Source organism: Pleurodeles waltl, chromosome 4_2 (assembly GCF_031143425.1).
Source record: "Pleurodeles waltl isolate 20211129_DDA chromosome 4_2, aPleWal1.hap1.20221129, whole genome shotgun sequence".
Lineage (NCBI taxonomy): Eukaryota > Metazoa > Chordata > Amphibia > Caudata > Salamandridae > Pleurodeles > Pleurodeles waltl.
In genome coordinates this window covers 386658249-386677972 of record NC_090443.1, presented here as the reverse complement: position 1 = coordinate 386677972, position 19724 = coordinate 386658249, and the positions used below count along the sequence as shown (strand labels likewise).

Sequence of the window (19724 nt, the reverse complement as noted above, 5' to 3'; positions counted from 1 at the left end):
GCCTTCTACTCAGCACACTCTGCAGAACATTCTGGCAGTCGCTTCAGCAAGGTGAACTCCACAGCTCAGAACCATAGCTGTGCATGACACTTCCTCTTCAGATGACAACAGGGAAGAAGGCGAACTTCAAGATAACCACACTGAGTGGAATGATTACCTCATTAGGAATCAGTAATTTCCAATGCTACCACCTACAGATTCACCCCTGAAGACACGTACGTTTCCAATGACCATAAAGTAAGCAGACTGCTTCTTATATCAATTTAAAGAACCTTTCCGCTAGAGCGTCAGAACTATCCGGATCGTCAACTACATCTGGGAGGAAGCTTTAAAGTCAGTGAAATCTCAGGCCACATTGGGTGCAGTCCTGCTACTTGGGCAAAAAATATAAGGCCCCAGAAGATTCTCCAATGTGCCTCATCAGACATCCAAAGCCCCATTCTGTAGTCACTCAAGCGGCCCAGCGCCGTTCCAAAAATTAATCTGCACCAATTTCAGCACCTCCTGATAAGGAAGGCAGGTGCCTCTACAACATTGGCAAGTGCTTCTCCTCAATGTCGGCACTCACAGTGCAAGCAACAAACTCTTTGGCAGTCCTCAGACGGTATGACTGCCAAATGTGGCAGGATATTGTACAATATCTTGACAGTCTTCCCGAGGATGCCAAAGTCGAAGCCAAAAAGATCCTCAATGAAGTAGAGCGTGCCGCCTCCGAAATAATCAACTGCGCCCAGACATTGCGTTCCCAGGTTTTAGACAGATGGCATGACCAGCAGACCTACAAAGACAAGGGACACTTCCTTCCGGCCAGAGGTGCGAGGTAAAAATCTACACCTCCCATGTGATGCGAAGCCCTCTTTGGTAAACACATTGAAGATGCCCTCCAATCCATTAAGGCTGATACTGATACCACTAAATTGCTGGGTACCCTACAATATCGGAAAGTTCCTTTTCATGGTGCACGAGGTAGAGGGTAACTTGCCTACAGAGGACATTATCAGCAATACAGGTACCCATCCTACCAGTCTGGATCGCAGCAGTTTCGCCCGCAGCATCAACAGCCACAGCCTACACCAGACAAACCCCCGAAAGGAAAAGTGGGTTGACAGAGCAGAGACGTCAACAGTGACAAATTAGTCACCAACTCCTTCTCCATTTCCTCCAGCATTTCTGGGAGGCAATATTTCCAACCACTTTTCCGAATGGAATGAACTAACAGACCAATGGGCATTATATTTGATTGTATTCGGTCACACACTGAATTTAAAAACCACCTCTGACTCCACTCCAGAATTCCCCACAAAAGCATTTGCAGCTTAGATAAGAAGTCCAGGCTATGCGCAACAAAGGGTCCATAGAACAAGTCTCTGGCCACCAGAAAGGACAGTTTATCCTCCTGTTTTTTCTTAGTCCGAAATAAGTCTGGGGAATGGAGATCCATTTTGGATCTAAGAAACCTGAACAAATGTCTTAGAAAATAGATACTTCATATGATCACGCTCCAAGATATTTTACAGCTTCTATACCAGGGGGCTTATATGCCAATGCTGTATCTTCAAGATGCATATTTTCATGTCCCGATAAACCCACACCATTAAAATGTTTTTCAGATTCACAATAGCCGGCAGCCATTATCAATTCAAAGTCCTCCCATTTGGCCTAAAATCTGCCTGTGCATTTTCACAAAGTGCCTGCATCCAGTAGCAGCATTCTTAAGGCAACAGAAACACCATGACCCTCCTTATGAGTTTGGCTGGCAGCTGACCCTATTAAGAGTTGCCTGCTGGGTCGGCGTACGGAAACAGCGTTACCGCCCGCCAGCCCAGTGTGCAACAGGGCCTTAACATTGATGTCAGCTCATAATTGAGCCTGCAGCAATGTGGCGCTGCGACAACACCCATCTCGCTTTTCACTGCTTGTAATTCAAGTCAGGTCATGGTCAGGTCTTCCATTAAGGTTCACTTAGCGGTCATATCCTGCTCCAAAAGATCGACATCACCATTGTTATGGCCGAGCCTGCTCTCCAAACAATTTCTCAAAGGTCTTTTTAGGGTCTTCCCGCCAGTCAGACTTCCACCCCCAATCTGGCAACTAAATAGTGTGCTTTCTCAGCTAATGAAAATAAATTTTGAGCCTATACCCAAAGCGGGCGTTCAATTTCTTTTGTGGAAAGTGACTGTTCTACTGGCACTAACATCTGCAAAATGAGTAGGTGAAGTACATGCATTCACCATTCAAGAACCTCATCTCCAATTCAGAAAAAACAGAGTGATTTTGCGAACGATTCTGAAATAAGTCATCCCAAACGTTTGCTTAGACTTCCATTCAAATGAACCAATAATTCTAAAGACATGTTTTCAAGAGATGCCTACATTTTATCTTGACAAAACAGTTCTCTAAATCCAATCAGTTATTCGTGGTATGTAGTCCTATGAGAAGCGGTTATCCACTTTCTAAACAAAGCATAGCAAGGTGGCTATCGAATGCCATACAATTTTGTCATCAACAAGCTGGAACACCATTACAGACTAAGGTGTGAGCTCGTTCTACCAGAACTTCAGTGACTTCTACTTCTGCTGGTGTGTCTATCCAAAATATCTGGAAGAATAGACACATCTTTAAACAGCACTACTGTTTGAATTCCACAGTACACTGAGAAAGAGAAAGAGAGAGAAATTGATCAAGCTAGATAGAGCTAGATAGGTAGAGAAAGAGATAGATCTAGATATATAGTGATAGATATATGTACAAGTGTATTCTAATTGTGTGTGTGTGTATATATATATATATATATATATATATATATATATATATATATATATATATATATATATATATGTATATATATATATATGTATATATTTATACATATATATATGTGTGTGTGTATAAAATGTGCTATTTAACTGTTCTTTGATCTGATTCAAGCATGTGAGTTTATGAAAGATCCAATCCTGGAGTAGAAATTAAGTTATTTACTTAACTGTAGTTCTCCCGTGTTGTTATCTTTCATAGATTCACATACAATCCTTCCTCCTCCCCTGAGTGGCCAACCTTTTCTTTGGTAGGATGAATTTTCACACTTGTGCTCTTAAATCTGTGAGACAGAAGCCTCTAAAGGGAGGCTGGGGGGTAATCTACAGGGTGCTTTAACGTGATTGGTTGAAGTTTAGTCTTTTAAATGATAGAGCTATGTTACTAAAGTGAAGGCTTTATGGTCTTACCTGGCTACATTTAACATTACACTGTTTTTTGTTGGTACTGTTGGCCTCCCACTTAGACGACAGGGAATGACTCTGGCTTTTGAATGTATGAAAGATATCAATACTGGAGAACTACAATTAGAGGTAAGTAACTTATTTTCTTACTGATGCTCCTGAATCGTGATGATGATTACAGCATTTTGCATCTGATGATAGTGTTGGCACTTCATGTGGCAGCTCTGTCATTTCAGTGGTGTGATATATGCAGCACCTAGTCTCTGCCTTCTTTAAAAAGGCTCTGGTGGTCATTATGAAACGGCAGTGAGTGTAAATGTGGCGGTAATACTGCCAACAGGCTGGCAGTACATACCGCCACATTATGAGAATGGCGGGTTGGCTGCAGCCAACCCGCCACTTCTCCACTCATATCGTAATGGCAGTATCAGCCACTGGAGATATGAATCTCCAGCCAGGCGGCCGGCACGGTACTGCCGGCGGCGGCATTATGAACCTGCCTACCACCATGGTTTTTGTGGCATCACAAAAACCATGGCGGTAGGCCCTACCGGTGACGGGGAATTCCTTCACCACACACACCTGACACCCCCCTCCATCCAAAGGCCGACCCCATACACACACTAATACCCCACCCCCTGACATTCACATACACCCCCCACCCCTGATCCAAACACCCCTCCACCCCCTCTGATCCAAACACCCCTCAACCCCCTCTGATCCAAACACACTCCCCTAACCCCCATACACGCACACTGGCATACACTCATTCATACACATACTGGCATACACGCATTCGTACACGCATACTTCCAAGCATGCTCGCACACATTCTTACACACAATCACACTGACATGCAGACACACACTCACTTTACCATTCTTACACGCATTCACTCACAGGCATACAACCACGCAAACACACTGATGCATTCACACACACACACTCATGCACGCACACACACACACACACACACACACACACAACACCCCTCCCCTACAGTCCACCCTCACCCCCCCGGCAGCCTTCTACTAGCGTGGTGGTGCTGGTGGTAGCAGCACCACCCTCCGCCACCATGTACACTGCCGGATTTCCACCTTTCTTGTGGTGGAAGTCCGGCAGTGCTCATAATATGGCAGACGAATGGTAGCCACAGTGGCAGTATCTTGGCGGCTGTCACCACGGCGGTAGGTGTTTTTTACCACCAAGGTCAAAATGACCCCCTCTGTCCTTCAGTCCTTTACTAAAGCGAAGCCAACCTATCTCAGCATTGTGTATTATCCATTATACCTCTCACCAGCACCCTTAATAGTCTGCGTAGTCCCAGTACCAAGGCTGGGATTGCACACAGCTTGATACATACGCATTCAAAACTTTTTTTCAAAGAGGTTGGCATCTGTGTATATGTCTAGAGCATATTTACTTAGGCTGTAGTGAGACTGCTCCAGATAACAATGACCTACTAGGTTAATAACATTTCTGAATACTTGGAAAACTAAAAACGGATCCTCCTGTACATTACTCTTGGTTAGTTAAGCCCCCGCTCTAGTGATCTTTCTTTAACCAACATGCCACTCACATCTTAAGTGTACATACTCGGAGTGATAAGATTGTACGCCTGTGCCCTGCTGGATTTGTTCTGCGGGAAATAGAAGATTGTACATACTGAGTTCTGTGAGAGAGGGAAGCTCGCTTTGCTACTGCTATTCTCTCCCTTGATCTAAGAGGTAACGAAGTTTGCACTGCTGCTGCCCGATTAGTACCGTGCCTGTTCCCAGAAAAGTTTGTGCTGATGCTACCCAGCTGTACCTATCTTCAGAAGGAGGGTCGCTCGCACTGTTTGCGCCCAGGGTGGAGCTGTTCTATGAAGAGGGGCGTTTCTTCTGCTGTTGCTTCATCCTATAAAGAAACAGACTTTTTTTTAATGCATCTGCATAATCTCCATAAGGTCAGCCCGGAGCAGTTATTGGACCTAGGGCAAAACTAGTTGTGAAGCCTTACCTAGAGACCATAATTTCAATTCTAGCTTCCCAGTTTAGACAAATTGTGTCACCATGGACAATTACTTTTCTTGACTCTGCCTCTTTGTCAATGACATTCATATTTGAGAATTTCTTTAAATAATTCAGTTCAAGATGCACACTATACTAAAACCTCTCTTATATATAGTTTAAAAGCCTATAATGTTACTCTATCTATAACAACAATAAAGAAATAGAGACCTTTCATAGGAGCCGCAAGACAACCAGCTCACCTCTTGGGTCACTAATAAGATTGTAATCAGGGCTGAATAGGGAAAGATTGTGATACCCATCCAAGATCTGAACTGCACGATGCCATCTGGAAACCTGGTTTCAAAACCAGCATCCTGGCTTGACCAAACCGTGTTTTGGCATTATATGTGACAGTGGTACAGCTCCTTTTCACTTCCCCCGCACTCCGTAATAGAACATTCCTTATGTTGAGAGGGAGTCTGCAATAGAATGTTGAGATGCGAGATTCTGTCCAGTCAACTGAGGAGAACAGAGGGAAGGGAAGAGAGGCAGCGCTAATAAACAGTCCTACTACGGATCCTGTCTTCTTCTGGCATTTGATTCCAAAGTTGGCGATGACTGGTCTGCGTAAGGGACAGTTTGGTCTCCTCCCCTTCTGTGTGCCCTCTGCTTCTACTCTTGGGGATATCTTGCACCCTGCATCTCGTTTATCCCCAGCCTGGGGATCAGAGTTTCTTGCCTACATACTCTTCTACGTTTTATGATGCCCCATCCACCTTGCTTCTGCCAGGGGCGTTCCTCCTTGGTTTGGTGTACTTTCTGGTCAGCCGCCTCCCTTATAACGCTCTGTGGGCCACTGGCTGCGAAGAGAATTGAGTTTCTGAGGAGTTCCGGGTAAAGGATCCAGTACCGCCAATAATAGGTGTGTCTTCACGCCCCTCCAGCATAAGTTTTGTCCACATACACTCCTCATATTACTCATCTCTTCTACAGTGATACGCTCACCACACTATGTGCCCAGATTCTCAGCAATGCAATGTTTTTCGGTGATAAGCACACCATTACTCGTCTTATGATATACATTGGATTTACATACGTCCCCTGTTTCAATCTCCCTTTACATCGGGATACTTTTCTGGCATTCTATGTGAATGGCAAATTATATTGTTATTATTCTATGATAATATTCTTTTTTTTTTATGGTAACTGTTCTTTCATTTTTAACGATAGGTCACCCTTTCCTACCACATTCCTCCGTGAACTTAACGAATCATTACATAAACCGTCCCATTTTGGTGTAGACATTTCCTTAGCCGAGAGTGCCACCTTCTGGCCAATTAGAATATCTGTTAAAGTGTTTAGTCAATTCTTGTGCAATTCTCACTACGTGATAGGTATATTTAAAATTGTTCTACTGACTTATATCCACATCCTGGCAGTTTAGGTTGCTTCCAATCTAGTGTATAAATATTGGTATTACAGTATTATTTAAAGCCTTTAAGGATACTAAACTCTGTTACTTGTGTGCACTACTCATAGAAGTTCTTACAGATATTCTATGATGTTAATAAATGTTTGTGGTGAGAATTATGTATTACAGCTAATTAGGGTTTCTACTTTCCTCATTTATCTCTATGCTATTTTAAGAAGTATTCTCTTATCCCTATGACAGCTGCTAGTATGTTACAACCCCCACCATTCTTAAATGAGCTTGGAGAACCCAATGAGCCATGGGACGAATGGGTGCATGTCTTTGAATCCTACCTTATAACTTTTGGCGGTGAAAGATTTAGCCCAGTAAGAAAGCAGCATATCTTATCGCACAATTTATGTCCCCATGGCAGGAAACGTTTTGACACACTTCCTGAGATAGTGGATAACGAAATAGATGAATACAAAATTACTTTATTAAACCTTTAAAATCAATATGAGGACTAAATCAACATCGTATTGGAACATCACAAATTCTTCAGCCATGTGCAAGGCAAACAAAGCATAACAAGTTATGTAGCAGGACTCCGAGGCTTAAGCAAGTTCTGCAACTTTGGTAGCCTCACTGATTCATTAATAATGGATCAACTGGTTAGATTTACAAACAACTTAAAAATACAAGAAATATTATTGCAAAAATAACCAAACTTACAGGATGCTGTAGAAATGGCTAAATCAATCGAACACACAGCAATGTGTTTGAAAGAAATAAAAACCCCTGTCACAACTGAACACATTTCTAAAATAACAGAAGAACTCGAAATTAGTACATATAAAATTAAACTAAAAAATTATTCAAGAAATGAATACCGTCAAAACAATGACTTGTAACACAATAAACCTAAGTGTTATTGTTACTGTAGCAGTAACCACTTAGGTAGCTACTTTAACTGCTAAGTCGTATCTTCCACATGCAAGAAGTGCAACAAGAAAGGCCACTTCACCAGAGTATGCAGAGACTTATCTAAAAACATGAAAGGAAATGATAGTAAATACCTGAAGAGTATTCCCAAAGCGTAAAAAAAATAATTCTACAAATAAAAGAAGAAAGCACAATCAATTGAATAAAATATCCTGAATGCGAAGTTTACCTAGACAGCAAACCTGTGAAAATGTTCGCAGACTCTTGTTCTCCCTTTACCCTTATCAACATTTCTGGCTTCAAGTCCATGACCACTAATGACAATCCTACTTTCATAACCCCAGATATTTCACCTAGTGGATATACTAAAGACCCGCTTCTTCTTAAAGGCATGGTACAAACACGCATTACTTTCAAGAATTGATCCACCATCGGTAAAGTGTATATAGTACAAGAAGGATCAAACCTCCTTGATTGGCAACATCAAAAAGAATTAGGAATAAAATTAGATCCCAACAGCCTGAGCAAGTACTAATAGTAAATCAGTCTACCGCAAGTGAACATATATGTAATGATTTTCCGGAAGTATTCTCAGAAAAGTTGGGGCTTCTAAAAAAATAAATACCAACACAAAGTTAAACTAAAGGCCAACTATAAAACCGTTGTACACAAAATAAGACCTATTCCACACTTAATGTGGGGTCCTTTAGAAAGAGAGCTAACTAGATTGAGAGACTTAGGGGTCATACAACCCATAGACTGTTCAGATTGGTTGACCCCGATTGTAATAGCCAAGAAGGCGCATGGTGACGGCATCAGTCTGTGTGTTGTTCTACGTAATCTTAATGACAACATATGTATCGAGAGACACCCGTTACCCCACATTCATGAAATGCTGAGCACCAAGGGAGAAGCCACATGTTTTTCTGTTCTCGACTTGTCTATGGCCTATCACCAAGTAGAATTACACACTGAATCTAGATGTTGAACTGCGTTTACCACACTAATGTGCACTTTCATGATTAGCAGGATGCCTTTCGGTCTGGCATCTGCGGCCGCAGTATTCCAAAACATAATGCAGCAGATTCTAGAGGGGATACCCAAAATCTTGTTTTCAGGATGATGTCCTCATATATGGCTCCACTGTAGAGGAACATGATAAACTATAACATAAAGTCTTCATCAAGCTCAAAGACGCAGGCCTAACTCTTTAAAAAAAAAAAAAGGCCAAATCGGAGTCAGTGCTGTGGCTTATTTAGGCCATACCATTTCCAAAGATGATTTTAGATGATTTAAACCTAAAATATACCTACTTGAAGCAATAAAGGAAGCCCGTGCCCCAGGAACTAAAGATGAGCTCAAATCATTCTTAGGTTTGGCAGAATATACGGCACAATATGTTAAAATCTTTGCCAGTATAACAGCTAATTTGAGAATTATTGAAGAGCCACACTCAATACAAATGGTTGGAAGAACATCAGGAATATTTTGAAAGGCTGAAAGAAGCCATTCTTATGGCTCAATATCTATGCAGCTTCGACCCCAACAGAAAAACCATACTAACTACAGACGCAAGCAACAAAGGTTTTGGGGCTACTCTATCCCGAATAATCAGTGACAAAGTAAGGATTATCGCATTTGCCTCACAGACTCTCAATAAATCTGAAATTAACTACTCTGTAGTTGAAAAAGAAGCTATGGCATGCTTCTAGGGAGTCAAACACTTCAAATTCTTTTTATGGGGACTGCAATTCAAAACATGCACAGATCATAAATTCCTGACGTACATGTTTGCAAACAAAGGGGCTTCCAGCAGTACTCTACGCATAGCCAGGTGGGTGTTAGGTTTAGAGAGCTTCTGCTTCAAAATAGAATATGTCCCAGGAAACCTCCATACAGCTGCCGACTTTTTCTAGAGCTCCATTGAACAAAGAAGAGGAATGTGAAACCTTTGAATATCCCATTCTAGAAATCAACTCCTCAGCCATCACTAACAAAGAATGGGAAGATTGTACTGCTAAAGATGCAGCGTTACAACACTTAAAAACCTACATATTGCAAGGTTGGCCTAAAAATAACAAAGAACTACACAAAGATATCAAATAATTTTGGGAAGTACGCCAGGAACTCTCCATGAACAACAACTTGATAATGAGAAACAATAAAATAATACCCCCGGATGTATTAAAAGAGAAGTTTATAGATCTTGTACATGAAGGACATTTAGGTAGGAGCCTCACTAAAGCTAGACTAAGAGAACATTATTGGTTTCCCGGCATGGATTCAGCTGTAGAATCTAAAGTAAAGAATTGTATCATTTGCGCTAACCGTGATAAATCCAAATTAATTAGTAAAACCCCCATATCTCCGGTGTCTGTTACTGATAAACCTTGGTAAATATTTGCTCTTGACATAATTGGCCCCATTAACCGTAAAGATCTAATAAAATGATTTGTATTTGTGTTAGTCGACTATCAATCACATTGGGTAATTGCAGGGATGATAAATCAAATTACCTCAGACTCCCTCATAACATTTTTAAAGGATGTGTTTACAGCTAAAGGTATACCTTCTATTATTACAGACAATGGAGTACAGTTCACTTCTTTGGCTATGACAGAATTTTTAACAAACCAATGAATCAACCATCTAAAGACGGCGTTGAACTGCCCCAAAGCCAATGGTGTAATTGAACGAGAAAACAGGATGATAAAAGATTGTATCCAACTAGCTTGTATCAATCACATTCAAGTAGAAAAAGCAATTCAAGACATGCTCTGGGCATATCACACCACCCCTAACCAAACTACAGGGATATGTCCATTCTCATCACTCAAAAGAAGGAAACCTTGCACTAAAATGTTTCCTGGTTGGTTGGGAGGAGGAACGGAAATGGAATACAACGCAGAAATAAGGAAGAACAAAATCATATCACACCAAAACAAATACAAAGAACATTATAAACTCAAATATGGAACTAAACCACAAAAGTGGAAAATAGGAGATTGGGTCTATGTCAGGAAACCGATGAGAAGAGGTGACGACATCTCCAAATTCTATGATCCTATGTGCATTGCAAAAGTAAAACACAATGTAGTCATAATGGACAGATTGGTTAGGCAGCACCCCACAAAGAACAACACAAGTATCAACACCACCCCCCCCATCCAACCACAAGTTCTCGAGGAGAAGAATTCTAAATCCTCCCACTAGGCACGCAGACTATGTCATGAGACAGAACCTTTCTTGCTATAGCCTTTTTGTGTTATAATTGGCTTTGTTACAATATCTTTTCCAGTTCAGTGCCACCTGTCGTTTGGTAACGTAATGTGGCCACTTCTTCATCATATATAGTTCAACAATTTGTAAATTAGGGGATGTGTTATAATTAGCATTATTATGTTTATCCTCTTGTAGTTAATAACTCTTGTTATGACATTATATGTGACATAGTGGTACAGCTCCTTTTCACCTCCCCTGCACTCTGTAATAGAACATTCCTTATGTTGAGAGGGAGTCTGCAGTAGAATGTTGATGCGAGATTCTGGCCTGTCAACTGAGGAGAACGGAGGGAAACAGAGAGAGGAGACGCTAATAAACACTCCTACTACTGATCCTGTCTTCTTCTGGTATTTAATTCCCTTTGAGTGCACCTTGAAATCATTCAGTATGCAGTGTACAACTACCTCATGTACGTGGTTTAATATACCATAATGTTGCTCCATCTATTAAAGAAAAATAAAGGCCTAAATAGAAGAAACAGGAAAATAGACTTGCCATTTGAGTCATTAATAAAATTGGCACCACAGAGAGGGTGTGGTTTGCTAGCTTTAATAAAGGCCACTCAATGCAGTGATATAATATAAGGTGATAAATTGAAACTTTCCAAAATACAATTTATATGTAAAAGTTAGAAATAAGAAGGCAAGCAGTGACACTTGCCGTAAGGCAGGCGGTCAAGGCTGAGGTAAAAGCTGTTCTTATCAGCTTTCATTCCACTGCTTTTTAGATAGGCTGCAACACAGTTGGGGCTGTGGAGAATTATGGAACCCAGCTGTCAGTGCCTCATTTCCACTGCCCTATTGGTGCTGGTAGCAACATAGGAAATGCTCTGGTGTTGGGCACGTATTAGTAGTATACACTCTCAAGACCAGTGCACTTTCGCTGTCCATACCCAGTCATCTATGAACATGGCTTGGTATGGCCTGTTTCATAGTGCAGGCTACAATTACAGTGACTCTCCTTGTGAAACATGACACAAATACCAACAGCATCACCAATAGCATGTTGCAAGACCGTTCCAAGGAGTGGGACCTGAGGGTGTTTGCCCTACCGCCACGCCCCTTCTGAGGCTGATGAACATCCCTGTAAAGCAGGGATTATTTCACAATATGTGATGTGAGATACCTCTGTTTCTGGGGAAGATGCCTAAGCACAACGGGGCAATATTCAACCACTGAAAAATGTTGATGGAAAAGTTTAGTAGTGTCTATTGCTCTGCCCTCTTCTTTTCCATTTTGTGTAAGACACCAGTAAAAATATTTTTGGATCACCCACATAATATTTTAATATAAGTCTGAAAATGTGAAGCGAGAACATAAATGTCGACATACATGACATGGCCTCACCTAAACATGAGAACTCATAACTCTGAAACTGTACAAAACGTGAACAGAAGTGGTCATAAATGCTTCCCAGTGCAAGATATGGAATCCAATGATGAAGAATATCATACTTGGTAGGATTGCATTCATCACCCTATATAAGCACATTATAATGTACGGTAATTCTATAAGAGGTTTGGCTTTTCCTTGCAGGAGTTTTGAACCTCCTGTATGTTTGTGTTGTGTCTGCTTATTGGAATTATACAATAGTCCTTTAACACCTCTCCCTCACTCTTTTTTTTGTGTTAGCTACCTGTGTTGTACCTCTCCTGTAAGTGTAAGAGAATCATGTGATGTTCCTTTTGCTACTGCCGCAGTCCTTTACTTGTACTTTGTATTAGGATAGGTTGTGCTGCTGGTCTCCATTTTTTATTTTTGTATTGTGAGACGCGGCAAAAAAAACTTTTCACTGCAAACAAGAAAAATCAATCCACATTACCAATGCTTGTGATTGAAAGAGTGAACCCTCCCAAAATATGTGAGCAGAGTTTACTTTGTTTTAGGAGTCAAGCAAGCCTTTTTTTAAATGGAGTAGGCAGCTTTGAAAATTTTTGAAACACAGATGACAAGATTTTGCATGTTATGTGTAACACATCTAGACAAATTTCGCATTTTTGCCACAGCACTTTGCAGACTGGGGTTTTGAGCCCATATTCAAACTGTTAAAAGCAAAACTACAAACCCAACAATGTATCATGCTGAAAAGAATACATATATACAGTGTTGTAGTGCCAAAGGGCAGAAGTGTGAAATGCAAAACAAAATTTAGTTCCTGGCTTTCTGCCTTTTTAGTGTCGAGCCTGTGAGTGCATGTGCTAGCGCATGTGTCTTGCTTGCGAGACTCTGTGTACAGTAAAGGGCCTGGAGCCCGCCTGTCTCTCACCATTCGTTGGTTTGCATGACACTTCTTTACAGACTCGTAATTCATCACTGCAGGCCAAGCATCATTTGCGTTCCTCTGTGTGGAGCAGGGATCAAGCACAGATTGAGTCAACTTAATCAGTGCCCGTCTGCTGCTCCTGACGTGATTGAGGTACTGTTTTGTTCTTTTTAACTTCTAGTGCCCAGCAAACAGAAGGCTTGTGATTGGCACAAAAGTGGTCAGGAGGACAAACAAAATTGCACAGTTTTATTTTTTATAGCTGGCTTTCTTTTATTTGGCCAAGTTGTCATTTCTCACTTTGCACTCAGGTTTTCTTTTGTTTTTGCTCATGGGTGCTGTTCTCAAAAGATGACGATTATCTTGTTCTAAATATTGCACAGCAACATTGTTTTTTGCTTTACCCCATAATCGTGCAGTACACTCCCATCCGCCTCACTACAATCCACCCCACCCCACTCCAATCCAAACCACTCACTTCAATCCAACCCACCCCACTCTTATCCTCCCAACCCATTCCATTCTTATCTGTCGCACTCCAGTTTGCCCCGCTCCAATCCAAAACATCTGCCCCACTCCAATTCAAAACATCTGCCCCACTCCAGTCCAAAACCATCTGCCCCATTCCAGTCCCCCACTCCAATCCAAAAGCATCTGACCCACTCCAATCTGCCCCACTCCAATCCACAACATTCTGCCCCACTCCAGTCTAAAACAATTGTCCTACTCCAGTCTGCCACACGCCAATCTGCCACATTCCAATCTAAAACAGTCTGCCCCACTCCAATCGTCTGCTCCACTCCAATCTCCCCAACTGTAATCCAGAACAATCCATCCCACTCCAATCCGGCCTAATCTAATCCAGATCAAGCTGCCCCGCTCCACTTTAATCTGCCCTACTTCAATCCAAAACATGGTGTGGTTGTACTTTCGCTCCTATGCGAGACTGCTGGTTTAGGGATGCAAGTCGCATCTGTCGGCCCAACCCTCCCAGCTCACAAGCAGTACCTCATCAAAACCCCAAAGAGTAAAAGGTGATTTCTGGCAAGCTTACGCATGGACTATATAGTGCAACAGGAGTCGTGGTGGAACTAAATATTACCCTTTTCTCATGTTAACAATAAGTCTCAGACACGCACAGGCAATGAAGGAGATGCAGGCGAGTTTTCAATGACTTTATTGAAAAGACTCCAGTCTACTATAAAATGCATGAGCTGAAATGAATGATGACAAATAATAAAAGAAGCATGATTGTAAAGAGGAGTCGTGAATATGAAGACCCACACCATCTTGTAATAATATGTAATGTAAAGTCTCTAGCATGGAGAACCTAATCTCTAACCTATTGAGAGTTAGGTGTGATAAACGTAATCTGCCAGTACCATGTCCATTAGAAGCACCCTCAACCCTCGTTACCCTGGAATTAGGTCTAGGTAATACTCTGTGGGGATACAAAGTCTGAATCTGCATCAAGGCGACATGCAGCATAGATGGTGTCCATGGCATCTTGTAGTAATCCCTCTGATAACCCTGTCTGTTTGAGGTGTATTTATATAGAGCATGTAGGAACCCTGACGCAGGTATGTTCCAAAACAATCGATAAGGAGGCATCTTTGTGACGGCAATTATGTAAACAATCCCTGATACGTGTACATTATGTTCCTGTCACCCATAAGTAAGAAGGGTACATGATGTACCTACCTACTTCATCACTTGATTATGACGCTGATAGTGACGCCTTCACAAAGTGGCACCGATAACGCAAAATCTAAATATTTCTCTAACTATGAACATGGCAGCCATTTTAAAATAAATAAATAAAACAATGGGCTAAAACAGAGCAAGCTACATAAGTTAAAAGTCACTAGGTGACGGGGACACAGGCCTGCAAGCCAAAAGGCTAAGCTAACCTCCCGAGTCCCAATAAAACTAACAGGATCCACTACAAACAGCCAACTCCAAAACCATCTGCCCCACCACAGTTCGCCCACTCCAATCTCCCCCACTCAATCCCAATCCTGTCCACCCCAACCCACCCCATACCAATCCAATCCAATCCAGTCCAATACACCTCACCCCAATCAAGCCCTCCCCACCCCATTCCTGTCCAATCCAATCCACCTCACCCAACCCCACTCCAGTCCAATCCACCTCACTCAAGTCCGATTTACCCCACCACACTCCAGTTCAACCCACCCCACCCCACTCCAATCCTATCCCACCCCACTCCAATCCTATCCCACCCCACTCCAATCCATCCCATCCTACCCTAATCCAGTTCAGCCCAGCCCACTCCAGTTCGGTCTACCAACTCCAATCAAGTCCACCGTGACCCAATCAACCTCACTTCAATCCAATCCACCCACACCACCCCAATTCATCCCACTCCAATACATTCCACTTTAATCCACCCCACACCGGTCCACATTAATCTACCCTTCTCCGGCCCAACCCCCACCCCACTCCAAAACACCTTAATCTACCACACTCCAAGCCAGTCCACCCCTCTCCAATTAATCCACCCACTCCAATCATCCTCACCTCATTCAACCCATCCCACTCCAGTGCAATCCACCCCACTCTATCCCACATCAATCCATCCAACTGCACTCCAGTGCACCCCAACTTTCTCCAACCCACTCCACCCTATTCCATTCCACTATACGACACACTCTGTCACTCAACAACTAAACTCGTCTCCCCTCTACAATACTCTGCTACCCCAACTCCACTCTACGACACTCCAACAATTCCACTCTACTGTCCCACCCCACGCCACTAACTTTTAGTCATGCTGATCAGCAGCCACACTCACTGGTGTGTACAACATGGCAAAGCACATTGCCAAAACCAATAGCTCTTGTGTAGGCAAGACCCTATTGGCTTTGTCAGTGCTTGTTTGTTTCTTGTAGGTAGTCACAGTTTAAACATCCTACTGGGTGAGAGGGCTGAAATGCCTTTCAGATGCCTATTAACGGGCTAACATTAACACTTCTTAGACAACCTGCATTTAAAAAGGATTTTACCAGCCTGAGAGCACTAGCAATTAATTCTAACTCGAGACACAGGGAAAGGAAAAATAATCACTTGTCACCCCTCTTCGTGACCCCAATCTCAGGGTTTCTTTGCGTTTGGTGGCTCTGTTACACCACTACTGTAATGCGACCTGCATTAATGAAGTGAAGCACATGCTGCAGACTCCTTGAAGCGAGTTACTTCTTGCACGTGCAAGCCTCCATTTTATCGAACCCCGACAATGTCATGCCTCCAGCTTCTAGAAGACGCCAGATGAACGGTCATGTGCTAGCAGGCCACATTTCATTGTGTATAATTAAAGATTTCGATCTAGAATTCGCCATCCGTTTCCTTTTGTTTTGTGAATGGATATATCTAGCCTTAGGAAAGATGGCCATGAATTCTCTTGGAGTGGAGGCACTGGCATTTCATTTGCACAATAGAATTTCTCCCTCTGTATTTAGAAGTTAAATATAGGCGTTTTACTAAGTTAGGAATTTCTCGAGTGTTCACTGAAGGTCTCCAGATTCATCTGCCCATTGAAAGTCCCTTCTCAATTAATTTAGGTTTCTCAACGTCCTCTGTGTAGCTTGCTAATATTAGGTGTTGTATTGTGTAAAAAAAACAACAACAACAAAAAACAAACATCCCCTTGTGTTTAGGTATTTGTATATCTATTTTTGAGTGGCAGGCTTGCTGACTTCACTAGCCTACCCCTAAGAGTTTATACATCTGCGAAGAGTTGTGTGGCTTAAGTATGAGGTTTTTGAGCACCCACTTTTTGGGGGTACAGAACTGCAGCTTGAGGTCCCCACTAACAAGTTTGTGTGTTTTGTTGGATACTCTACATTGTGCATGGCTTTGTTCTTAATCCCACATTGGAGAAAAATCAAGTTACTAACATTTTGAAAATGTTTTGCAGTGCGACCATGGAACCAAGCCACACAGGATCTTCTGCTTGTCCATTCTAAAGCAGTTGTCTTTTATGTGCCCGTTTAAAAGTGAAAGAAAGGTGGAAGTTACAGGTTGTTTTTTGACATTGATTCGTTTACGGGCCACAAGATTAACCTCGTCCTTAAAGATATACAGAGTGCATGTCTACCTTTATGATACCAGAGATTTCGGGGTGAGAGGTTATTGCAGGTCAGAAAATAGATTAATTGGTTGGAAACAAGGGAATATTGTAGGCGAGAGACCCCAGTTTATCGGACATCGGTGATGTGCTTCCTAATGGGCGAATCTGGATGGTTACACATGATCTGTAGACAAAAACTTTAACAGGATTAGCAATGGCAGGGGATGTTTTTGCTTCTCAGATCAGTGGAATCTGGCGCTGCTCTGCAAGAATTTGTGCCTCCACCCTGCTTTTAATTTGACAGGAAGTGTCCCTCCCGTTAGTGGTCGATTAAGGCCTTCCTTTGTGTTGGCAGCACTATCTTGCCAAGCTGGAGCGGTGGGTCTGTGGGGTGGGCACTTCTTGCTGGCAGTGGCACCGAGTTGGCCTCAAGGTACATCTTACTTTAGGGTGGCGATCAGTGAGTTCTCGAGTGACAGTGTGTCGTTTTCTGATTGCGTGATTTATTTTGAGACCAAGCACGCTTATAGTTGGTAGAGGCCTTCCCAGATGCTTACTGGGGGTGTAAAAAGACTTCAGTAAACAAGAGCGAGCGAAAGGGAAAATCTGATCTATGAAAAGCAATATGAGATGATTGTACCAAAATGAAAAGAAGTGCTCAGTGTAGGCACCAGACTGGGAATTTTCACGTACACAGTGTTGTCTCCGGGCCTCTGGAGAGCCATCCTGATTCACTGACCAAATATTGCTTTTTGACACACAAAGTGAGATGTCTTTTTAATCCCCAAGTGGACTGGCCTTTGAAAAACGGAGGCTTTCCCCAACAAGCTGCTGTTTCAGAAAGGTAGTTGGTTGATATTTCAGGAGCAGATTCTCCACATGCTGTGTAACTGATTGCCCTAGTCCTTATAGGCCTTTATGAGATTGCTGGATTTTGGTCCACATCTGTAGGACTCGTGATCAGATGGAGGACGCTTGTTAGAAAGCCGTGTCCCTCAACATCAGGTTAATGTTTCTGTGACCCAGGGTTAGTGTATTTTGGGATTATTATTTTTTTTCACTAGTTGTACAAGCCCTTTGAAACCCAAACAGGCCTGTGTAGCTGTGGTGCCCTTTTGTTTCCTCATTGTGTGCACTGTTTTTTTTCCTCGTTCTCTGCTTTTCATGCTTCCTTCGCAGTTCTTCTCTTCTCACGATCTCTCCTGTTTTTCCTTGTGACAACTTCATTCTTTCCTCTGTGGACCTCTTCTGCATCACACTTTCCCCAGCTGTTACTATACAGAGCAGCACGTGGCCGGGTGGGTATCTTGCATAAATGGTCGTGTTGAGTGAGTATATGATGTATGCTGTTGGGCCGGATATTAGCTGTGCCAGAATCTTGCTGCATTAAGAAAGATCTCCCTCCCTGTGCAGGGCACTCACTGATCTGCTCTTCTACCCTTCTGTATGTGAGAAGCTATTCACTGAGTTGCTTTATGGTTATTGTTATAGCTACCAAAGGTATGTGTAACTTTGTTTTCTGCTTTTTGCAATTTTTGAAATGTTTTGTAGACCATGATCATTCTCAGCTCACAGCTGACCATAAAGAAGTACTCTACAGACCACATTTAAACTTTTACCAAATGGTAAATTGTACTTTCTATCCAAAGTCTATTTTATTACTTCTCTGAAATTGCAGTGTTAGAGGAAGAATGCCAGCACCTCATTTTTACTCATCTCAAATGTTAGTTATTTTTCGAAACCGTTATTGTGGTATCCCTAAACCATGGGTGTCAGAGGTTTTTCTTCACATTTCGTAGATCAGTATTTAAATTGTTTTGAGCAATTTGAGTACACCACTTTAGAGGCTGGTGATCAGTTTTTAGACTTCTGAAAACCTGCGCTTAACCGCTGTTATAATGTTTCAAAACAGAAATGTCGGTGTGTCTGAGGCTCCCAGTTTTGCTTTGTATAGATCACAGGTTTAAAACCATCTCTAGTCTCAGCCTTTGCTCTGTATGGTCTATCGCCCTTTACATTTCTGCTTGCCTTTTACATGGAGAACAAACACAGCCTTCCCTTTCTCTTAACTCCCTGCAACCCCTCTCAGTGCAGATCGTTGTTCTAGATTTTCCTTTGCTGAAAGACTATCCTTGTAGTCTTGAGCCCTCTTCCTTCAAAGTAGTGCTCAGATGTGACCTTTCCTCTAGGATTCTACGATCCCCCGTGCTTCTGCCTAGAATCCATACAATTCCCTTTACTAACGTGCTCTGCTTCTCATCACCCCAAGTTCTGGTTTTTCGTTGATCAGTCACTCTAAAACTTTTAAATAAGCAAATACATACACATGCTAAATCCTTTTAATGATGGTGAGTTACTGAGTACCTCAACAATTTATAAGTTTATGGATTTGTGACAATTTACATTGCAATCAAGTAACCTGGACATCAGTATTGCTGCCTAAGTCAATGCACTCTGCAGCGCTGCTTATGTTTTTTGTTATTCATATTCTTTGTGCCCTACAATGGCTTGTCATCTTTTCCTTC

At 42.2% G+C, this 19724-nt stretch overlaps 1 protein-coding gene across 4 annotated transcripts in view; it reads left to right on the top strand.

Moving 5' to 3' along the window:
- DNM2 (dynamin 2) overlaps positions 1 to 19724 on the top strand; it is a 658491-nt gene that overhangs the window by 349190 nt on the left and 289577 nt on the right. The gene's annotated exons all lie outside the window — the stretch shown is intronic.